General features: G+C 41.5%; 1 long non-coding RNA gene across 1 annotated transcript in view; it reads left to right on the top strand.

The window, feature by feature from the left end:
- Positions 1–1,239: 1,239 nt before the first annotated feature.
- The window catches only part of Gm52201, a 37,383-nt gene continuing 21,128 nt past the window's right edge, over positions 1,240–17,494 (top strand). The window contains exon 1 of the long non-coding RNA XR_003951581.1: positions 1,240–1,847. This is a non-coding gene — a long non-coding RNA (predicted gene, 52201). The remainder of the gene's footprint in view (positions 1,848–17,494) is intronic.

Here is a 17,494-nt window from a genome sequence, read left to right as displayed (position 1 = left end):
GAATTTCAAGGCAGACAAACATATGAGTATAGATAATAGATAACACCATGAGGAATATCTGTGAGGAATGGCTAAAGGCATGTTTGAGTTTCCTTTCTGTTGCTGTGGTAGAATACTCTAACCAACATCAACTTAGAGGCACAAAGGGTTTATTCTGTGTATGCTTTCAGGTCATAGTCCATCACTGAAGAAAGTCAGCAAAGGATCTTAGGCAAGAACTGGAAAAGAAACCATGCAAGAGTGTTATTGGCTGGCTAGCTCTCTGCCTCAAACATGTATAGTTCAGAACCAGCTTCCTAGAGAACAGAGAGAGATACCCACGGTATCCAGGCTCTCCTGTACCAATCAGGACAATCTCCACAGATAAACTCATAGGTCAATCAGATTAGATAATTCCTCGGTTGACTCTATTCTCAGATGCCTCTGTGCTATGTAAAGTTGACAGGTAAAGCTAAGAAGGATAAGCAGTAATGATTTATCGTGGTTCCTGGTTTTGGTTTATTATTGCTTGGCCATATTACTATAGACCTGTGATGAAGCAGGGCAGAAGGGTGGGAAGGACACAGCAGAAAAGAGCTGTTGGCATTATATTAACTGGTAAGCAGAGAGACAAGAGAGGGAATGAGGCAAGGTATATGGTTTGAGGGAAGGTCCCACTTCCTACAACAAGGCCAACACCACCACTCCTAAAGTACTAACATAATGTAAATTCACCAATGGATTGACATTTTAATAAAATTAAAATCTTTATAACACAGTTCTCTAAGGCCTCATTTCCAACTGGCTACAGTGGGAGCCAGTCCCTCCCATATAAGCATTCGTGGTATACACCACCTTCAAACCATAAGAGAAGTCCTTTTCAAAATTTAATTTCTTCTTTTTCCTTAGGATTGACAAAACAATACTGGCAATAAAGTAGAACTATCAAAGTAGGAATTCAGTTTTAAGAGGAATTCATCAAATTAGTTTCTCCATTTTTTTTTTTTTTTTTTTTTTTTTTTTTTTTTTTTTTTTTTTAGTTATCGTACTATTGCTTTGAAGAGACACCATGACCAAGGCAATTCTTATAAAAGAAAGCATTTAAACAAGGCCTCCCTCTCAGTTTCAGAGGTGAGTCCATTATCATGGCGGGAAGCATCGCAGCACACAATATTGGTGCTGGAAAAGTAGCTGAGAGTTATGTCCTAATCTACAGGTAGCACTCAGAGAGAGAGAGAGAGTGAGAGAGAGAGAGAGAGAGAGAGAGAGAGAGAGAGAGAGAGAGAGAGATTGAGAGAGAGAGAGTCTGGCACGGGCTTTGGAAACCTCAAAGCTTGTCCTCAGTGACATACTTCCTCCAACAAGGCCACACCTACTTGAACAGGGCCACACCTCTTAATCCTCAAAGAGCTCTGCTCGCTAGTGACTAACCATTCAAATATAGGAGCCTTGGGGGCATTTTCATTCAAACCACCACAATATTGTCCTCTGAAATTTCTACTGTTTAGAAATTGCTGCATATATTTGAGGTGCAGATGATGTTTTGATATACATATATGCGGTGAAGTAAAATAATTGCTACAGAAAACAATGCATGTATCCATTATCTCATATTATTCTTTGTCTTCATCTGACTCTACTTCCCCATCACCTCAGCACATACATTGTATAAGGGTGAGCCCTCGTCTCTCTCTCATCCCAGGAATGGGGAGATCAATGTCTCCTTGAAGGATGTTGGGGTCCAGGAATCACCCACAAGCCACATGAACACAGATCTCAATCAGAAAAGGATGGTTTATTGAGACATGCCCCAGGACTGGTCAACCAGGGCTGTGGTCCAGATTCAAGAATTGAACTATGACTCTGAGGTAAGATCCTACAGGGTTTTTGAGCCCCCAAACCACAAATATCTCTGCATTTAATATTGCTCCCCTTGGTTGGGGTATTCAACTGTTGAAGGGAATTTGTCTTATCTAATGTTCATGTCTTAACTTGCCAACCAGATGTCAGTTACTCACATACATATCTCTTTCTGCCAAGTAGGATGTCAGTTCCTAGGGAGATCTTGGGCCCTTAAACTTGACTTGGCCACTACTCAAAATGGAAGTATTATTCCAAATAGTTTCTTATAACTGGTTCAGCTGTCTCTTTTATGTTGGAGCCCATGCTAGGGGTAGTTTTTACCATAAAAACCTATACACAGGTGCAGGAAGTGCTGTTCAGTGGTTAGTTCAGATCCAATCTTATTGTGGATAACTATACAAAACAGTACTACTGGTTTCTATTGTGATTGGTTTCCAAGGGCACAGAACACAACAGAATATGTAATCAATCTTGGCATTAGGAAGTTTCCTAGTAACAGCAGAAACATGGCAGGCTAGCCAGTTAATGGTTACCTCAGCCTTAACATTTTACCTAAGCCTTAATATTCTACTCAGGCCTTAACGAAGGCTACTTCATCCATTCAACAAATACTTCTGAGGACTGCAGTGCAGCATACCCTCCCTAGCCTTGGGAACCTCAGAGTTGTAGTAAGTTGTACTTTCATGAAATACTCCATCTTCATGCTGTGACTTGATAGCTTTCCATCAAGAAGTAGGGGCTTGATGTGGCATGGGGCTGGGGAAGTTTTCTAGCATTGATGGATACTTCTAAGTCTCCCTGAAGCACTCTGGTATCAGCCCGTTAGCTATTTGGATCCCAACAATGTCCCCAGAGGTTTTCAGTTGTCCTCCCAGTGGACAAAGCACCTGCAGCTGAGAACCACTGTCCACAGGAAGCCAGCAAAAGACTAATAAAGAATCCATGCTTCAGACTCACAGACTGGTTCCCACCAGCAGGCCCCAGTAGAATCCAGCTTTCCCACCTGCCCCCCAACAGCTATAGTAGTTGTGAAAGGACAAATTTTGATCTCTACATCATCTGGTCTGCCAGGAGAGCAACTGAGTGAGTTTAGTTAAAGCCAACAACCCCCAGCCTCCTCCTCCCCACACACACTGGAATCCTCATTTGTAGAACCTGTAAAGTTTATTTTTTACATTTATCTTATTTTATTTATTTTGAGAATCTCATTAATGAGTAGACCATTATTCCACCATATTTTGGAACAGTTTTTTACATGGCAATGAAGAGAACACTTGAACAGATAAAAGGGAAGTGATATTTTTTTTTTCCATTTTTTATTAGGTATTTAGCTCATTTACATTTCCAATGCTATACCAAAAGTCCCCCATACCCACCCACCCCCACTCCCCTACCTGCCCACTCCCCCTTTTTGGCCCTGGCGTTACCCTGTTCTGGGGCATATAAAGTTTGTGTGTCCAATGGGCCTCTCTTTCCAGTGATGGCCGACTAGGCCATCTTTTGATACATATGCAGCTAGAGTCAAGAGCTCCGGGGTACTGGTTAGTTCATAATGTTGATCCACCTATAGGGTTGCAGATCCCTTTAGCTCCTTGGGTACTTTCTCTAGCTCCTCCATTGGGAGCCCTGTGATCCATCCATTAGCTGACTGTGGGCATCCACTTCTGTGTTTGCTAGGCCCCGGCATAGTCTCACAAGAGAGAGCTCTATCTGTGTCCTTTCGATAAAATCTTGCTAGTGTATGCAATGGTGTCAGCGTTTGGATGCTGATTATGGGGTGGATCCCTGGATAAGGCAGTCTCTACATGGTCCACCCTTTAATCTCAGCTCCAAACTTTGTCTCTGTAACTCCTTCCAAGGGTGTTTTGTTCCCACTTCTAAGGAGGGGCATAGTGTCCACACTTCAGTCTTCATTTTTCTTGAGTTTCATGTGTTTAGGAAATTGTAACTTATATCTTGGGTATCCTAGGTTTTGGGCTAATATCCACTTATCAGTGAGTACATATTGTGTGAGTTCCTTTGTGGATGTGTTACCTCACTCAGGATGATGCCCTCCAGGTCCATCCATTTGGCTAGGAATTTCATAAATTCATTCTTTTTAATAGCTGAGTAGTACTCCATTGTGTAGATGTACCACATTTTCTGTATCCATTCCTCTGTTGAGGGGCATCTGGGTTCTTTCCAGCTTCTGGCTATTATAAATAAGGCTGCTATGAACATAGTGGAGCATGTGTCCTTCTTACCAGTTGGGGCATCTTCTGGATATATGCCCAGAAGAGGTATTGCTGGATCCTCCGGTAGTACTATGTCCAATTTTCTGAGGAACCGCCAGACGGATTTCCAGAGTGGTTGTACAAGCCTGCAATCCCACCAACAATGGAGGAGTGTTCCTCTTTCTCCACATCCTCGCCAGCATCTGCTGTCACCTGAATTTTTGATCTTAGACATTCTGACTGGTGTGAGGTGGAATCTTAGGGTTGTTTTGATTTGCATTTCCCTGATGATTAAGGATGTTGAACATTTTTTCAGGTGCTTCTCTGCCATTCGGTATTCCTCAGGTGAGAATTCTTTGTTCAGTTCTGAGCCCCATTTTTTAATGGGGTTATTTGATTTTCTGAAGTCCACCTTCTTGAGTTCTTTATATATGTTGGATATTAGTCCCCTATCTGATTTAGGATAGGTAAAGATCCTTTCCCAATCTGTTGGTGGTCTCTTTGTCTTATTGACGGTGTCTTTTGCCTTGCAGAAACTTTGGAGTTTCATTAGGTCCCATTTGTCAATTCTCGATCTTACAGCACAAGCCATTGCTGTTCTGTTCAGGAATTTTTCCCCTGTGCCCATATCTTCAAGGCTTTTCCCCACTTTCTCCTCTATAAGTTTCAGTGTCTCTGGTTTTATGTGAAGTTCTTTGATCCATTTAGATTTGACCTTAGTACAAGGAGATAAGTATGGATCGATTCGCATTCTTCTACATGATAACAACCAGTTGTGCCAGCACCATTTGTTGAAAATGCTGTCTTTCTTCCACTGGATGGTTTTAGCTCCCTTGTCGAAGATCAAGTGACCATAGGTGTGTGGGTTCATTTCTGGGTCTTCAATTCTATTCCATTGGTCTACTTGTCTGTCTCTATACCAGTACCATGCAGTTTTTACCACAATTGCTCTGTAGTAAAGCTGTAGGTCCGGCATGGTGATTCCACCAGAGGTTCTTTTATCCTTGAGAAGAGTTTTTGCTATCCTAGGTTTTTTGTTATTCCAGATGAATTTGCAAATTGCTCCTTCTAATTCATTGAAGAATTGAGTTGGAATTTTGATGGGGATTGCATTGAATCTGTAGATTGCTTTTGGCAAGATAGCCATTTTTACAATATTGATCCTGCCAATCCATGAGCATGGGAGATCTTTCCATCTTCTGAGATCTTCTTTAATTTCTTTCTTCAGAGACTTGAAGTTTTTATCATACAGATCTTTCACTTCCTTAGTTAGAGTCACGCCAAGATATTTTATATTATTTGTGACTATTGAGAAGGGTGTTTTTTCCCTAATTTCTTTCTCAGCCTGTTTATTCTTTGTGTAGAGAAAGGCCATTGACTTGTTTGAGTTAATTTTATATCCAGCTACTTCACCGAAGCTGTTTATCAGGTTTAGGAGTTCTCTGGTGGAATTTTTAGGGTCACTTATATATACTATCATATCATCTGCAAAAAGTGATATTTTGACTTCCTCCTTTCCAATTTGTATCCCCTTGATCTCCTTTTGTTGTCGAATTGCTCTGGCTAATACTTCAAGTACTATGTTGAAAAGGTAGGGAGAAAGTGGGCAGCCTTGTCTAGTCCCTGATTTTAGTGGGATTGCTTCCAGCTTCTCTCCATTTACTTTGATGTTGGCTACTGGTTTGCTGTAGATTGCTTTTATCATGTTTAGGCATGGGCCTTGAATTCCTGATCTTTCCAGAACTTTTATCATGAATGGGTGTTGGATCTTGTCAAATGCTTTTTCTGCATCCAACGAGATGATCATGTGGTTTTTGTCTTTGAGTTTGTTTATATAGTGGATTACATTGATGGATTTTCGTATATTAAACCATCCCTGCATTCCTGGAATAAAACCTACTTGGTCAGGATGGATGATTGCTTTAATGTGTTCTTGGATTCGGTTAGCGAGAATTTTATTGAGGATTTTTGCGTCGATATTCATAAGAGAAATTGGTCTGAAGTTCTCTATCTTTGTTGGATCTTTCTGTGGTTTAGGTATCAGAGTAATAGTGGCTTCATAAAATGAGTTGGGTAGAGTACTTTCTACTTCTATCTTGTGAAAAAGTTTGTGCAGAACTGGAATTAGATCTTCTTTGAAGGTCTGATAGAACTCTGCACTAAACCCGTCTGGTCCTGGGCTTTTTTTGGCTGGGAGACTATTTATAACTGCTTCTATTTCTTTAGGGGATATGGGACTGTTTAGAAGGTCAACTTGATCCTGATTCAACTTTGGTACCTGGTATCTGTCCAGAAATTTGTCCATTTCGTCCAGGTTTTCCAGTTTTGTTGAGTATAGCCTTTTGTAGAAGGATCTGATGGTGTTTTGGATTTCTTCAGGATCTGTTGTTATGTCTCCCTTTTCAGTTCTGATTTTGTTAATTAGGATTTTGTCTCTGTGCCCTCTAGTGAGTCTAGCTAAGGGTTTATCTATCTTGTTGATTTTCTCAAAGAACCAACTCCTCGTTTGGTTAATTCTTTGAATAGTTCTTCTTGTTTCCACTTGGTTGATTTCACCCCTGAGTTTGATTATTTCCTGCCGTCTACTCCTCTTGGGTGAATTTGCTTCCTTTTTTTCTAGAGCTTTTAGATGTGTTGTCAAGCTGCTAGTATGTGCTCTCTCCCGTTTCTTCATGGAGGCACTCAGAGCTATGAGTTTCCCTCTTAGAAATGCTTTCATTGTGTCCCAAAGGTTTGGGTACGTTGTGGCTTCATTTTCATTAAACTCTAAAAAGTCTTTAATTTCTTTCTTTATTCCTTCCTTGACCAAGGTATCATTGAGAAGAGTGTTGTTCAGTTTCCACGTGAGTGTTGGCTTTCTGTTATTTTTTTTGTTATTGAAGATCAGCCTTAGTGCATGGTGATCTGATAGGATACATGGGACAATTTCAATATTTTTGAATCTGTTGAGGCCTGTTTTGTGACCTATTATGTGGTCAATTTTGGAGAAGGTACCATGAGGTGCTGAGAAGAAGGTATATCCTTTTGTTTTAGGATAAAATGTTCTGTAGATATCTGTCAGATCCATTTGTTTCATCACTTCTGTTAGTTTCAGTGTGTCCCTGTTTAGTTTCTGTTTCCATGATCTGTCCATTGGTGAAAGTGGTGTGTTGAAGTCTCCCACTATTATTGTGTGAGGTGCAATGTGTGCTTTGAGCTTTATTAAAGTTTCTTTAATGAATGTGGCTGCCCTTGTATTTGGCGCATAGATATTCAGAATTGAGAGTTCCTCTTGGAGGATTTTACCTTTGATGAGAACAAAGTGCCCCTCCTTGTCTTTTTTGATGACTTTGGGTTGGAAGTCAATCTTATCAGATATTAGGATGGCTACTCCAGCTTGTTTCTTCAGTCCATTTGCTTGGAAAATTGTTTTCCAGCCTTTTATTCTGAGGTAGTGTCTATCTTTTTCTCTGAGATGTGTCTCCTGTAAACAGCAAAATGTTGGGTCTTGTTTGTGTAGCCAGTTTGTTAGTCTATGTCTTTTTATTGGGGAGTTGAGACCATTGATGTTAAGAGATATTAAGGAAAAGTAATTGTTGCTTCCTGTTATTTTTGTTGTTAAAGTTGGCATTCTGTTCTTGTGGCTGTCTTCTTTTAGGTTTGTTGAGGGATTACCTTCTTGTTTTTTCTAGGGCATTGTTCCCGTTCTTGTATTGGTTTTTTTCTGTTATTACCCTTTGAAGGGCTGGATTCGTGTAGAGATAATGTGAGAATTTGGTTTTGTCGTGGAATACTTTGGTTTCTCCATCTATGTTAATTGAGAGTTTGGCTGGGTATAGTAGCCTGGGCTGGAATTTGTGTTCTTTTAGTGTCTGTATAACATCTGTCCAGGCTCTTCTGGCTTTCATAGTCTCTGGTGAAAAATCTGGTGTAATTCTGATAGGCTTGCCTTTGTATGTTACTTGACCTTTTTCCCTTACCGCTTTTAGTATTCTATCTTTATTTAGTGCATTTGTTGTTCTGATTATTATGTGTCGGGAGGAATTTCTTTTCTGGTCCAGTCTATTTGGAGTTCTGTAGGCTTCTTGTATGTTCATAGGTATCTCTTTCTTTATATTTGGGAAGTTTTCTTCAATAATTTTGTTGAAGATGTTTGCTGGTCCTTTGAGTTGAAAATCTTCATTCTCATCCACTCCTATTATCCGTAGGTTTGGTCTTCTCATTGTGTCCTGGATTTCCTGGATATTTTGAGTTAGGATCTTTTTGCATTTTCCATTTTCTTTGATTGTTGTGCCGATGTTCTCTATGGAATCTTCTGCACCTGAGATTCTCTCTTCCATCTCTTGTATTCTGTTGCTGATGCTCAAATCTATGGTTCCAGATTTCTTTCCTAGGGTTTCTATCTCCAGTGTTGCCTCACTTTGAGTTTTCTTTATTGTTTCTACTTCCCTTTTTAGGTCTAGTATGGTTTTGTTCATTTCCATCACCTGTTTGTATGTTTTTTCCTCTTTTTCTGTAAGGACTTCTACCTGTTTGATTGTGTTTTCCTGTTTTTCTTTAAGGACTTGTAACTCTTTGGCAGTGTTCTCCTGTATTTCTTTAAGTGATTTATTAAAGTCCTTCTTGATGTCCTCTACCATCATCATGAGATATGCTTTTAAATCTAGGTCTAGGTTTTCGGGTGTGTTGGGGTGCCCTGGACTGGGCGAAGTGGGAGTACTGGGTTCTGATGATGGTGAGTGGTCTTGGTTCCTGTTAGTAGGATTCCTACGTTTACCTTTCGCCATCTGGTAATCTCTGGAGTTAGTAGTTATAGTTGACTCTGTTTAGAGATTGTTCTTCTGGTGATTCTGTTACCGTCTCTCAGCAGACCTGGGAGACAGATTCTCTCCTCTGAGTTTCAGTGCTCAGAGCACTCTCTGCTGGCAAGCTCTCTTACAGGGAAGGTGCGCAGATATCTTGTTTTTGGACCTCCTCCTGGTCGAAGAAGAAGGCCCAAAACAGGGCCTCTCTCAGAAGCTGTGTTGCTTTGGCAGTTCCCAGAAGCTGTCAGCTTCTGTGGTGCAGACTCTCACCTGTGCAGACTAAAATCCTAAGTTCCAGGGAGTCCTGGAACCAAGATGGTGACCGCTGCTCCTGAGGCCAAGGCCGTCTCCCGAGCCAGGCGGACACCTGTCCTCTGGTCCGGATGGTGGCCGGTTATCTGCGGTCTGCCCAGGCTGCTGCCTCAGCGGCTCTGTGCTTCTGCCCGTCCCAGAAGCTGTCCGGTTCTCTGGCGCACCCTCTAACCTGTTCAGACTAATTTCCTAAGTTCTGCTGAGTCCCGGAACCAAGATGGCGACCGCTGCTGCTGAGGCTGAGGCCGCCTCCCAGGCCAGGCGGACACCTGTCCTCTGGTCCGGATGGTGGCCGGTTGTCTGCGGCCCGCCCAGGCTGCTGCCTCAGCGGCTCTGTGCTTCTGCCCGTCCCAGAAGCTGTCCGGTTCTCTGGCGCACCCTCTAACCTGTTCAGACTAATTTCCTAGGTCCCGCGGAGTCCCGGAACTCAGATGGCGACCGCTGCTGCTGAGGCTGAGGTCGCCTCCCAAGCCAGGCGGACACCTGTCCTCTGGTCCGGATGGTGGCCGGTTGTCTGCGGCCCGCCCAGGCTGCTGCCTCAGCGGCTCTGTGCTTCTGCCCGTCCCAGAAGCTGTCCGGTTCTCTGGCACACCCTCTCACCTGTTCAGACTAATTTCCTAAGTTCTGCTGAGTCCCGGAACCCATGCTGAGTCCCGGAACCCGTGATATTTTTAATACAAATGAGAATGCCTTATTTATCCTTGGATACTCTTTAAAATTTGTCACAAATTGCTGTACAGCCAACTGTTTCATAAATGCATCCATCCTCTCATGAGCCCAACAGATACTTAGTGATTCCTGGGGCATCACATTGGATTTTAGACACTTACCAAACTATGATGTTTTGAAGCCTAATTTACAGACTGTTTCCTTTATCTTCCCTGTGGACTAATAACTTGCTTTTGTGATGCAGTAGCCCTGGTGTGAGCGTCACTCTTTTGTTGGAAGATGCTCATGTCCTTTGCCAGTGTTCTTTTTCTCTCTCCAGCTCCCTAAGCTCTGCCCACATCAGACACAAATGCAACTCCTCCTTCGATGTAAGACTGTACCATACTCACTAGCCAGAAGCACACTCATCCTGATGTGCCCAACCTCTGCTTTCAATATGACATGCCGTCAACCTTCCTCAGTGTGTGATCTTTCCATTGACTCTATACTGAATATGGAACCTGTAAACACTTAGTGTGTTAGAGTTCAGCACAAACTCACAAGCACACCTAGGATGACACCAACCACACACCCATAAAAGGATCTTTCATGAACAAGGCATTTCTTTTTTTTTAACTTTTTTGAAAATTAGATATTTACTTTATTTACATTTCAAATGTGTCCCCTTTCCTGGTTTACCCTCTGAAAACTCCCTATCCTCTCTCTCCTCCCCCTGCTCACCAATCTACCCACTCCTGCTTTCTGACCCTGGCATTCCCCTATACCGGGGCAGAGAACCTTCATAGGACCAAGGGCCTCTCCTCACATTGATGACCAACTAGGCCGTCCTCTGCTACATATGCAGCTAGAGCCATTAGCCCCACCATGTGTTTTCTTTGATTGGTGGTTTAGTCCCAGAGAGCTCTGGGGGTACTGGTTAGTTCATATTGTTTTTCCTCATATGGGGCTGCAAACCCCTTCAGCAACTTGGGTCTTTTCTCTAGCTCCTTCATTGGGGATCAGAACAAGGCATTTCTTAATCAGATGACCTGGTGACTCTCTCCGTCATTTTCCCAGTTGCCTCTGGAAGCCAAAGTATCTAATTCACCCTCTTTCCCTCCTTCTCTTCATCTATCTTCCCTTCTAGCAGCTTTAGCATTGTGTTACAAACTGAAAACTCTAGGCTGAAGAAAGGACAGGGCTCTTGTTTGTTCTAACACCAGCTGCACCAACTCCCCTTCCAAAAATCCATCACCCAAATGATCTCTGCCATCACCCTTGCCCCTTCTGAAACCCTCATATACTCTTTGGTCTTCACAGCCTTCCCTACATCCTCCTTCCTTTATGAAGTTCCCAAGCTGTTTCTTGGATGGTCTATTAAAGTGTCCTTAATGAAGGTGAAGACCATGCTTAGAAATGGCCAGCAATTTTCAGTTTCTACTTCAGGAATCTCTGCATTCATTAACCCACCTACCCACTTCCTCCTACTTCAATCCCGTACTTTCCAAGTTTCCATCCCTCTTCACCTAAAATGTCGCCTCCTCCTTCTCCCCCCCCACTTCTCTCCATAAACAAATATAACTGTTCTCTTCTCACTAGTTCCTGACTCTTAAGTCTTCTAAGAAAGGTTCTCCAAATCTTTCCAAAGTTACTATAACATCACCAGTCACCACAGATGCTCTGTTAATCCAGAAGAGCCCAGGCCTAGGCCGAGCTCAGAGCCGACTGAGTTGGCTGCTTCCTAGGTTATCCACCCATGTGTTGGTTGGGAACCTCAAACACCATAGGTTCAAGACCAAACATGTTATGTGTCTATTTGGCTATCCACCTAAGGACCAACTCTTTATGGTTTGACTTATGTCATTCTATATCAATTTCACCTTAGCTCAGGGCCTCATCACAGAAGTGATCTTGGATTCTACCTTGGATCAATGCAGCAACTTGCTATGTCCTAGTCATCTACAGCTCCTGTCTTCCAGCTCCTCTGCTCTGTGCTGTCTGATCTCTCTTCCCAACAAAAGTATAAGGATCATCATGGTGATACAGTTTCAGTCTTCTTTGAAAATGAAGTCCATGTTCCCCAAATCAAAAAGAACTCAGTGGGACTCTGCTTTCTTCCCTGGCTCACCTCTTCCTGTATGATCCGCATTCTGGACGTACTGTGATTTTTGGATCTCTAAATACTTCTCACTCATACCTTTCCAACCGTGTTTGTTCTGCTGAATTTTCCTCTTTCTGGCACTATTTTTTCTTACTCCTTTCTGAATTCACCAGCTGTACTCAGTTTTGAAACACTCAACCCATTTATCAACTATTTGGGTAGCTTGCCTGATGCCCTAAAGGAAGTCATCACAGACACCTGGCCTTCTTCCTCTAACTCAGCAAACCTGTTTGCTCTTGCAATGCTACTATAAAGTCTTTGGAGGAGGGACTGTCCCTCCACCACTCTTATTACTCTCTACATACACTTTTTGGTATAATATTAGGTGTAATAAATGCCTTAACTTATCATATTTTGCATATAAAAGCACCAAATGCTGTTTTTATCTCTTTTGCTGGTTAGCAAACCCTATGAGAATAATAATTTCTCTTTTCAAATCTTTCTCACATTCTAGACACATAATATATGAAGGAAGTTAGAACAAGAACTCAAACAGGACAGGAACCTGAAGACAGGAACTGATGCAGAAGCCATGGATGAGTGCTGTTTACTGGTTTGCTCAGCCTTCTTTTTTAATAGAACCCAGGAGCACAAGCCCAGGTTTGGCACCACCCACAGTGGGCTGGGCCCTTCCCCAGCAATCACTAATTAAGAAAATGCTGTACAGACTTCTCTACAGCCCGCCTTCCTAAGACATTTTCTCAACTGAGGCTCCCTCCTCTGTTGTGACTCTAGCTTATGTCAAGTTGACATGAAATTAACCAGCACAAATATCCAGTTAAACCTAAATGACATTAAGTGAAAAAGAACACAATGTTTATTTTTGCAATTCTGACCATCAACAGGATGTTATCAAATTAAACCAGGTGGTAAGCTGGGACTTCCCAAGTCAGCTCACATATGTCCTTTCAAGGACTAATCTGCTGTACTGTCATTAGCCATCTAGTCCATACTTCATGGCTGCATTGCCTATGTTCCTATTTTACAGGAAGGTGCCTTCTATCCTCAGCCAGAGTCTCCTAGGAGGATAATTCTCTGTAGCCAATGTCCAGTTTACTAAGAGCTGAATAAAATAGCTACAGAACAATTCAACTCTCCTTGCTGTAATTGCCTGTTCACCAAGCCGATGCATTATTTATCCACTGGGCAACAAGACGTAAATAAATTCCCCGCTCTGCCTCCAGGAAAAGTGTTTATTTGGCCTTGAAACATTCAGATTCAGACTTGTTTGTGAGATTTCACACTTGGAGAACATCACCCGTGAGCCACTAAACTTGGATGCATCTGCATAAATTTTGTCGGAGCTATATCTTAATCACTCCAATACTGGATAAATGCCCTTGCACAAAGCCTGGGATTTTGGAAACAAAGAAGCCTTTCATATGATTTTGAAGGTAGTTTCCTTCAACTGTTGGGTAATCTCACTCAACTTGTATTTTGTCTTTTCTGGGTTTTAGAGTAGATAAGAGCTTTTAATAATCAAAGCAATACTCTGGTTATTGTTTGGAGAATATAAATTTTAAGCTCAGTAAGGTTGTACTTGTATTCGAGTTTGGTTCTAAAGCCAATGTTTTTGGCAAAACCCATGTGTAAAACAATTACCCTTGGCAGTCACCCAGCCAAAACAGACATCTCTTTTCTTCAAGTCATCTGCAGCCAGATTCTTGTGTTTGCACAGACTGCTGTTTTGTCATTCTGACATCAAATGAAGCTGCTGGATTGCATTTAAGGGCCATTACACAAATAACAGATAATCTATTCATTTAAAAGAGAGAGAGAGAGAGAGAGAGAGAGAGAGAGTAAGGATACTTTGTAGTAGAGTGAGATATTCATGCAATCAAAGGCCAGGAGGATTGCTGAGTCAGGAACAGATTGGCTTCCCTTTCATTTACATACGAATGGATGGTGTTTGGTGATGTAACAGACAGAATTACAGTAATAGTCTCTCTCTCATTCTGTTAGATAATGCACAGAAGCTAAATGTCTGTACTCTGTCACTGCAATGGGGCTTAATTGTCCCCGATACCTCATGACAAATCTACAGTAAGATGTCATCCTGTGCTCTGTATTCACTCCACTCTAGCATTCTTGTCTGATACCACAAGTCACATTTCAGTTCTGGGGTTCCAACTCCAAACACATGGGAGAAAAAAATGGATTTTTCCCAACACCCCTCCCAATTTTAAAAAAATATGAAAGATATTACTGATGGCATCATCTGAGATTCCGCTTTTAGGACCATGTTCATAATTGCTAATGGTTTCCACTGTCAGAAACGTCCTACGACATAGATTAAGAGACTGGAATGCAGAAAGTTTTGTGTATATACAACAAACAGGGGCTTCTCATAAGAAGGTTTACTGCCCTATATAGTGATGTTTTAGCTCTGATATTCAAATCTACCCAAGATGAACTAAAATTGCATCTGGTATCTGAGAGTATCAACATCTCAGTGATGGATCTACTGATGCAAAACTACCAAAGACAAATAAAAAGGAAAATGAGTAAAAGGATTTGGGGTGCTGACACCCAAAGTAGAAAGATGGTGAAGGAGGCTACCTTCCCGTGGATTATCTCTCCAGTCCTTGAAGCCATGTGGCAAAGTCAATATGAGCTATAGTTCATATTGCAAAGAGAGAAATAGAAATTGAAAGATATCTAGTATCATACCCAAGGCGATAGATATTGAATGTGGTACAGAAGCAACATAAAGGCTTTATCTGCCATTAGGATGTCAACATGTGCATTATATAATACAATTAAAACTATCCCTAAATTCCTTGTTTCCTCTCACCCTCTACCACAAAGATACTCTTGTTTATTTTTATGACAGTTTTTATTAATCAAGCAAGAGATTTCTGAGTATTGAGTTATTTATATTTACATATAGTTTACAAATATATAGCAAGAATTCTTAGTCTGGTTATCAAAAGGAGTTAGGTGCTATTTACTGTCCACTCAAAGTGTGTGCTGTTTCATTTAAACTCCTTGTTTTCAGTCTCTCATCTACACACAGGAGTTCTCAGTCCTAGATTTCCTCTGCTTCCCCATTTTTCATAGAATAACGTATTCTCTCTGGCCAAAAGAGTATAAATCCAGGCAGAAATACAATGTGGGAGCAGGCTTGGGGGTCACTGCTTCATATAAATATTTGCTGACAATATTTCTGTGTCTGTCCCACACAGATCCATTTTGCAGATCCATTTTACTCACAACTTTCTATCTCTCCAAACTCCTACTCCAGGTCTTCTGTGATGAACCTCAACTTGACTCCCTCCATCTTACACTTCACTTTCCCCTGTGTGGCTAATACTCTTATTATTTGCCATTTTCTTCCTGACTTTCCAAAACTGTATTGCTGTTAAGCTTACACCTAGACCTTTTAACTCGTAGAATTTGTTAAGTTTCCTTCCCACTTGAATATAGAGATTCCCTCCCTCCCTCCCTCCCTCCCTCCCTCCCTCCCTCCCTCTCTCTCTCATCCTCTTTTGCAGGGGATGGACACAGAAGTACTGGAGCTGGCTAGATTCAGCCTTAGACCTAGGCGACATTACCCCAATAAGTCAGGTCCCAAGGAGGAAGGGTGAACAGGCATACTGGCTGACTAGAAAGAGAATTCTGAATACCCCAGCTATTACATAAGCCAGATATCAAAGACGTGATTTAAGGAATTCTGCAAAATGATGCTGTGATCCGTGCTTCTCTCAAAGCTGTGTCCAACACGGGAAGATGAGATCTCAATCCCCCTCGCCCTAGACACAAACTCAGATCATTCCCCCTTAGACTTTCATCTTTGAATTAAGGCGAGAGAATTAGCGGATAGTGGTTAATAGCAACCAAACAAGTACACAGCAGCATCCCAGAAGGGAGGTTTTTCAACTCCAATATAGAGATCTTGGTGGTGTACTAGTCCTCACACATCATAGACCTCTTGAGTAGGCTACTCTTTGTGCCCTGTGAGATATTACTGTATATGGATCTTTCCAGGAAACCTTTCCCTTTTTAAGGTAATACTGTCGATGACCATGATACAGATGAAAATTGAGTTGAAATTGAAAGAAAAGGTTATGTGAAATATTCTTTTATGTTTGGTGGTTTTACAAATTGAAAGCAGCCATGATGTTGATAGTTATTTTAGAAAATGAACACATGGTAGAGCTCTACTCCTGCCTTCCACAGACAAGCTGATACTTAGATACTTGACAGCACACCACTGACCATTATCCTGGCCACACCTCTCTTTAGCCCTCAGTTTGCCCATGATTAAATGGGTAGAACACGTCTGTTTTCCTTTCTCCTGCAACAACGATATTGAGCCCTGAGCTAGATAATAAAATTACGTAATATAATGCTATGAAGAGTATTCTATGAACATAAAGTCAGTAAACTCTTCATGCACTTTCTGCAACAAAAGAACAAGATGCCTAGAAAATAAAAACCAGAGAGGGATCTTTTGGTTCCCTCCTTAGCCTATACAAGGTAGCAAATTTAAATCACTCTTCACAAAAAGATTAAAACAATCATCTGTTTTGAAGGTGGGAAGGCATGCCAGTTCAATATAGCATTACTTTATATTTGTACATAAAAATATTTCACAAAGCAAGTCCATATGCCTTAACATCTTCAATTCTGTTAACATCTATTTTTATTTAAGAATTCCAATACAGCTCTCCTTGTTTTCCCTTTCACTTACATATCAAATAGACTTTTGTTAATAAAATATGGATTGAAGTTCAGTTTTATGTGCGGAGTAAGGCTGAACAGATACAGTATGTATATTTATTATCATCGTGGAAAAAAATGTTGTGGGGTAGGCAGCTCAGATAACGCTAGGCAAAACAACATATCAGGTACTCTGGTTATTTCTAGGATGAGTCTGAAAGTGTAAATAAAGGAACGGTCCCTATGGGTGCATCTATCTGAAAGACAGAAGTAGACACAGCAAAGTGAGCACCTCAGAATTCAGGCTTCACGCGTGAGACAGTGCTGCCTTTGAGTCTCACCCCTCACACTTGCTGGAGCCCTCTTCACACTTTCTCCTGAGGGGAGGGCTTGACTGGGGCCTGAGTTCACAGATGCGATGAAACATAGTCTAGTCTCAAAAATTTTTGCAAGAAAAATTATTTGTTGAGAAAAACCTAAAAGGAATATGCCTTCACATATGAAGGATAGCCTATGGAGAAAGAGAATATCAAAACTTAAAGAAAAGGAAGAGTGGGATAGATATGGGCAAGCATGGGGTGGGGGGGGGGGAGATTTGTCTAAGACAAAGGGAAAAAAGACCTTTAGGGCAGTAATGATGTATAACACAGCGTCACATCTTTATTTACTAACAGTTCAAAATCATACAGCCCTCTCGGCCCAAGTTTTCACTTCCATGCCAAAAATCAAAACTACAACGGAAGACATGAACAGACTTCTTTTCACCAAAACCCTTCCTGGGACTTTTATCTTTAAACTTTATCTTTGATTTAGATTGAAAAGGTTTGTCCAGGTAAAGCAATTTCAGGCGTCATTGAACAGGAAAGATTTTT

Source organism: Mus musculus, chromosome 15, assembly GCF_000001635.26.
Source record: "Mus musculus strain C57BL/6J chromosome 15, GRCm38.p6 C57BL/6J".
Taxonomy (NCBI): domain Eukaryota; kingdom Metazoa; phylum Chordata; class Mammalia; order Rodentia; family Muridae; genus Mus; species Mus musculus.
This window is presented reverse-complemented; position numbering and strand designations above follow the sequence as displayed.